This window comes from Schistocerca cancellata, chromosome 3, assembly GCF_023864275.1.
Source record: "Schistocerca cancellata isolate TAMUIC-IGC-003103 chromosome 3, iqSchCanc2.1, whole genome shotgun sequence".
NCBI lineage: Eukaryota > Metazoa > Arthropoda > Insecta > Orthoptera > Acrididae > Schistocerca > Schistocerca cancellata.
This window is the reverse complement of record NC_064628.1, coordinates 907869482-907875888: the sequence shown is the minus strand read 5'-3', so window position 1 is coordinate 907875888 and position 6407 is coordinate 907869482. Positions and strand designations below refer to the sequence as shown.

General features: G+C 46.8%; 1 non-coding gene across 1 annotated transcript; it reads right to left on the bottom strand.

Annotated features, from left to right (window-relative positions):
- Nucleotides 1-814: 814 nt before the first annotated feature.
- On the bottom strand, nt 815-889 carry Trnas-cga (transfer RNA serine (anticodon CGA)). The gene has a single exon. It is a non-coding gene; the product is annotated as a tRNA-Ser (tRNA).
- Between the last annotated feature and the right edge of the window lie 5518 nt (nt 890-6407).

Sequence of the window (6407 nt, the reverse complement as noted above, 5' to 3'; positions counted from 1 at the left end):
CAGCGTAACAAGTGAGCAGGTACTGATAGAATCGAGGAGGAAAGAAATTTGTGGCACTACTTGACTAAAATAAGGTATCGGTTGATAGAATGCAGTCTGAGACATCAAAGAATCATCAGTTTAGCATTGGAGTGTATGTGTGTGTGTGTGTGTGTGTGTGTGTGTGTGTGTGTGTGAATTGTAAGGAGGGAGATCAAACGACGAATTCAGTAAGCAGGTTGTAAGACATACAGGTTTCAGTAGTTATTCGGAGATGAAGAGGCTTGCACGGGTTAGCGTAGCGTGGAGAGCTGCCTCATATCAGTCTTTGGACTGAATGTAAGACCAAGAACAGCCTTTCAATTCGTGAAGCTTCATTTGATTCCTTCCTCCTCTTGCGGGTTCTTCACATTTCTTGTCAGACACTGCAGATGTTTCTTCAGTTTAAAGGGTAAACTCTCTGACATGAAAACTGGCGTTTATGAGATCATCTGCCAAGAATGTCAGCCCCGATGTAAAGCACTGGCCGGGCAACGAATCTGTAGTTGTCTCCTAAACACCACGTAAACTAGAGATTAAAAGAGGCCATATTATGCCTTTGCTGAACGTTGCACAAGCGAGAACCACAGATATGAAACAGAGAAGTCCTACACATAGAGGAAACGGATGAAAATTTGGCTTAATTAGATATAATAAAAATTAAAAACAGATGTGTGCATCAGCACACCATCACTGTCCGATTCTACACACTCGTTCACCCCTGTTAGATAATGGTACTGCTTCTACGTCGGAGTAGAACATCACTGATTTCAAATATCCTGGCAGATTAAAACTGTGCGCCCGACCGAGACTCGAACTCGGGACCTTTGCCTTTCGCGGGCAAGTGCTCTACCAACTGAGCTACCGAAGCACGACTCAAGCCCAGTACTCACAGCTTTACTTCTGCCAGTACCTCGTCTCCTACCTTCCAAACTTTACAGAAGCTCTCCTGCGAACCCTGCTTCTGTAAAGTTTGGAAGGTAGGAGACGAGGTACTGGCAGAAGTAAAGCTGTGAGTACTGGGCTTGAGTCGTGCTTCGGTAGCTCAGTTGGTAGAGCACTTGCCCGCGAAAGGCAAAGGTCCCGAGTTCGAGTATCGGTCGGGCACACAGTTTTAATCTGCCAGGACATTTCATATCAGCGCACACTCCGCTGCAGAATGAAAATCTCATTCTGGAATCACTGATTTCATTCACAAATAGGTAATCACAAAAGTCCTCATTCTTGTGCACTCACCTCTGTTCTAGTGTGCGTTTAGTTACAGTTAGAGTAAATGATATTTTAATGAATGTCTTACGTTCGTACAGTAGAAATTTGGAAACTCTCCTCTCGTCCACTTTCGAAGCTCCCGAAGTGCAGTGCAAAATCTCGCACGCGAGCGCGACCTGAATCCACGCACTTCTGGCAATGTGCAGCACAGGGGACGAATTACGCGTCGTACTGCTCCATGGATTCAATCGGAAAAGTTTACTGGGGGACCAGGATTTATTGTCTGCACTGGACACAACCAAATAAATGTAGAAGGGTTTCACAAGCCTGCTTTGGCCAACGGGACACGGTTGAACTTCGCAACTCAAAAGTGAATAATTAAAAGCTCCGAAGACTTTCAGCAAATGTTCTGGCGTCCGACTGCTGGACTGGTATACAATGATCAGCCAGAACATTATGGCCGCCTTCCTACGACGCGTGCCCACATTTGGAACGAATAAGAGCGGCGACGCATGGTGGTATGGAAGTAATGAGGCCTTGGTTGCTGGGGGGAGTTGGTATTACTTTTGCACACAAAAGTCACCTAATCTCAATAAAACCTGCGGAAGGGGCGATAAGATCTGACGCTTCATTCAGTCAAATCCCAGACGTATTGGATCAGTTTTTTTTTTTTTAATTTTAATAATTAACAGCCTCAGTTGCACTGATTGCCTAGAATTTACCTAGGTTTCAGTCGGGATAACCCAACCTTCTTCAGAATAACAGTAACTACCGTCTTTCCGTAGTGGACATCGTCAAGCTAAAACTACAAATCCATAAATTATCGCCAGAGCACTTGTGGCTGCCCCATCGCGGTCGCGAAGTGGGGCCGAGGCAGTTCCAGATACGTTTTATACTCTGACGATAATTTATGGCTTTGTAGTTTTAGCTTGACGATGTCCACTATGGAAAGACGGTAGTTACTGTTATTCTGAAGAAGGCTGGGTTGTCCCGACTGAAACCTAGGTAAATTCTAGGCAAACAGAGCAACAGAGGCTTTTAAGGGGCTCCGGAACGCCCTATACTTGCAATGTTAAAATAACGCTTATAAATTACATCTTTCCTCACAAAGTATTTGAGGTAGGAAGTTGAACTTTTTACAGATTATTTATTGGAATATGGGCTACAACTTAACACAGGGATTTTACAAAATTTTAGTTCAGTTATTAAAGATGATTTTTTTTTTTCAATTGTAATGAAAATTCACAACATTTTCTTGCAATTTTTTATTTATATATTCAAAAATATACAGTTTTTTTGGAAAAAGGCTGTGTTAAATTATGCAGAAGATACTGTGTAACATTTACTGAAAGTTTGAAACAAATATGTTTGGAAGATCCTTAGAAAACATGTAATTAGTATGAGAAAATAAAAGTTTTGGGAATCGAGCGACAAAGATTGGATTAACTTTTTAGTGCATTCCAGGTCCATAGGATGGATTATCTTCATCCTCTGCAAACTCCTCCTCCAGCTTCCTCTTGTTCCTCCTCCTGTTTACTATTGCTTGTATTTCTAGACTCTTTACAGCCCTGTCTGCAGCCCGAAGGCGTTGCTTGTCTAAAGCAAGCATCGCTCGTACCATGTTAGAACCTATCTTCATTCCCATATTTCTAAATACCTTGCACCTTACAATGTTGCCATCCTTCAGAGGATTTCTAATAACTTTACTTTTACTCATTATTATACTTCAACAAAACAGAGACTCAAGAAACAGAATTAATTACGAATATTTTCGAGATAACGACAGAGTAAATAAACATGAAACAATCGACAATCACACCAGCGATATATTGAACCATCACACGTTAGCCACAACACACACTTTATCTCACATCACTAAAATGTACCTGATGAACACGGACGTTAATAATAACACCATTTGACAGCAGTTTAAAAGCGCCACAGTGAGTCACGCCCATGTAGAACACATTTCAAAAAAATTTAAAAATAGTTGTAGTCTTCGGAATTGAATAAATTATATATCTATTAAAAGGTAATAGTCTGCAGATTCAGAAAACGCAAAAAAGTAAAAATTGAACTTTTCATGATTTTGAGCCTTTCCGGAGCCCCTTAACTATTAAAATTAAAATTAGTATTTAGACAGTTACTGACAGAGACGCGAAATGTTGAGGATATTTAAGTATTGGATCAGGTTCAGATCTGACGAGTTGTGGGGCCAGCACATAAACTGGAGCTCACCACTGTGGTCCTCGAAGCACTCCATCACATTCCTGGCGGATGGCGCGTCATCTTGTTGCAAGATGCCACCACTGTCAGGAAACATGATCGTCATGAGGGGTGTGCGTGGTTTGCAACCAATGTGAAATACTCCTTGGCCGTCATGGTGCCTTGCACGGGCTCCACTGGACCCATGGATCCCACGTGAATGTTCCCCAGAGCATAACGGAGCCGCCGCCCGCTTATCTCCGTCCTACAGTACAGGTGTCAAGGAGCTGTTCCTCTGGAAGTCGATGGATTCGGCTCTTCCATCGGAATGGTGAAGAAAGTAACGAATTGCCATACCATGCAACGCTCTGCCAATGTGTCAACGTCCAATGCCAGTGCTCATGTGCCCATTTCAGTAGTAATTGCCGATGTCATGATGTTAACATTGGCACATGTATAGGTCGTTGGCAGCGGTGGCCCATCGTTAGAAGGTATTCGGAGGACTGTGTGTTCGGACACACTTGTACTCTGCCGAGCTGTGTAGCATTGCCCCTACCGGCAATTGTACACTCCTGGAAATGGAAAAAAGAACACATTGACACCGGTGTGTCAGACCCACCATACTTGCTCCGGACACTGCGAGAGGGCTGTACAAGCAATGATCACACGCATGGCACAGCGGACACACCAGGAACCGCGGTGTTGGCCGTCGAATGGCGCTAGCTGCGCAGCATTTGTGCACCGCCGCCGTCAGTGTCAGCCAGTTTGCCGTGGCATACGGAGCTCCATCGCAGTCTTTAACACTGGTAGCATGCCGCGACAGCGTGGACGTGAACCGTATGTGCAGTTGACGGACTTTGAGCGAGGGCGTATAGTGGGCATGCGGGAGGCCGGGTGGACGTACCGCCGAATTGCTCAACACGTGGGGCGTGAGGTCTCCACAGTACATCGATGTTGTCGCCAGTGGTCGGCGGAACGTGCACGTGCCCGTCGACCTGGGACCGGACCGCAGCGACGCACGGATGCACGCCAAGACCGTAGGATCCTACGCAGTGCCGTAGGGGACCGCACCGCCACTTCCCAGCAAATTAGGGACACTGTTGCTCCTGGGGTATCGGCGAGGACCATTCGCAACCGTCTCCATGAAGCTGGGCTACGGTCCCGCACACCGTTAGGCCGTCTTCCGCTCACGCCCCAACATCGTGCAGCCCGCCTCCAGTGGTGTCGCGACAGGCGTGAATGGAGGGACGAATGGAGACGTGTCGTCTTCAGCGATGAGAGTCGCTTCTGCCTTGGTGCCAATGATGGTCGTATGCGTGTTTGGCGCCGTGCAGGTGAGCGCCACAATCAGGACTGCATACGACCGAGGCACACAGGGCCAACACCCGGCATCATGGTGTGGGGAGCGATCTCTTACACTGGCCGTACACCACTGGTGATCGTCGAGGGGACACTGAATAGTGCACGGTACATCCAAACCGTCATCGAACCCATCGTTCTACCATTCCTAGACCGGCAAGGGAACTTGCTGTTCCAACAGGACAATGCACGTCCGCATGTATCCCTGTGCCACCCAACGTGCTCTAGAAGGTGTAAGTCAACTACCCCGGCCAGCAAGATCTCCGGATCTGTCCCCCATTGAGCATGTTTGGGACTGGATGAAGCGTCGTCTCACGCGGTCTGCACGTCCAGCACGAACGCTGGTCCAACTGAGGCGCCAGGTGGAAATGGCATGGCAAACCGTTCCACAGGACTACATCCAACATCTCTACGATCGTCTCCATGGGAGAATAGCAGCCTGCATTGCTGCGAAAGGTGGATATACACTGTACTAGTGCCGACATTGTGCATGCTCTGTTGCCTGTGTCTATGTGCCTGTGGTTCTGTCAGTGTGATCATGTGATGTATCTGACCCCAGGAATGTGTCAATAAATTTTCCCCTTCCTGGGACAATGAATTCACGGTGTTCTTATTTCAATTTCCAGGAGTGTATCATCGACAAGCCCGTCGTCTGGTAACGTCACGCTCAACATTTTTCCTCCATTCTACGGGTATTTCTCATTTGCGGCCCCATGCGTCTTATATTAAACTCCTTGTCTCAAAGTCATGTGCAGCGCTTCGCGGGTTTTTTGAACGTTAATAGGAGTCACTCTCTGTTCATAACTGAGTTTGTTCGATTTTGCGACTGTGCCAGAGAACACGGGCAAATGGACTGCAAGATTGTTTTCTATGTCAAAATGTCAAAAAGGAAAAGGTGGGGGCGGGGTAGATTTTAGCTACCCGTGGACCATGAGGTCATTAGAGACAGAGTATAAACTCGAATTGGGAAAGGATGGGGAAGGAAACCGGACGCGCCCATTTCAGTGGAACCATTCCGGGATTTGAGAAATCACGGTTTAGAGAAATCACGGAAAACCTAAATCTGGATAGTCAGACAAGGATTTGAACCACCGTCCCTCCGAATGAGAGTCCTGTGCGCTAACCATCAGGCCACGTTGCTCGGTGCTCTTTGTCTTTGCTTGATACACTCGCATTTCAATATTTTTTTTATTTATTTACTTACTTAAAGCTCTTTTCAGATTTGGGGATAAATCATTAATTCATGATTACTGTGTACGGATATGTGCACTACACAGTTACCCTTCCATAAGGCACGAAAAAATTTAGCAGTCATGGAGCCGCGGCGGCTTCCTTCTTTCAAATGTCCCGCCGTGCGCACCAGAGTACTAGAGATTCCTCGACACAGAGAGCACTCTCCGACTAGGGGCGTGACCATGGCGCCGCTAGCCTCAGTGTGGTTCACAACAAGTCGGACTCAGCCAGGCTTGGAGTGATTCGCTGGGTGGGGCCCTGGTTTGGTCAGGTCACGTTGGCCGTTAGTGCTTGGTTCGAGGCCTGCTGACACAGCAGTTCTCCATTATTCCCGAGTGCGCATTATTGCATGTGATCTTGGCCCTCTGTGATCCTAGAGCGCC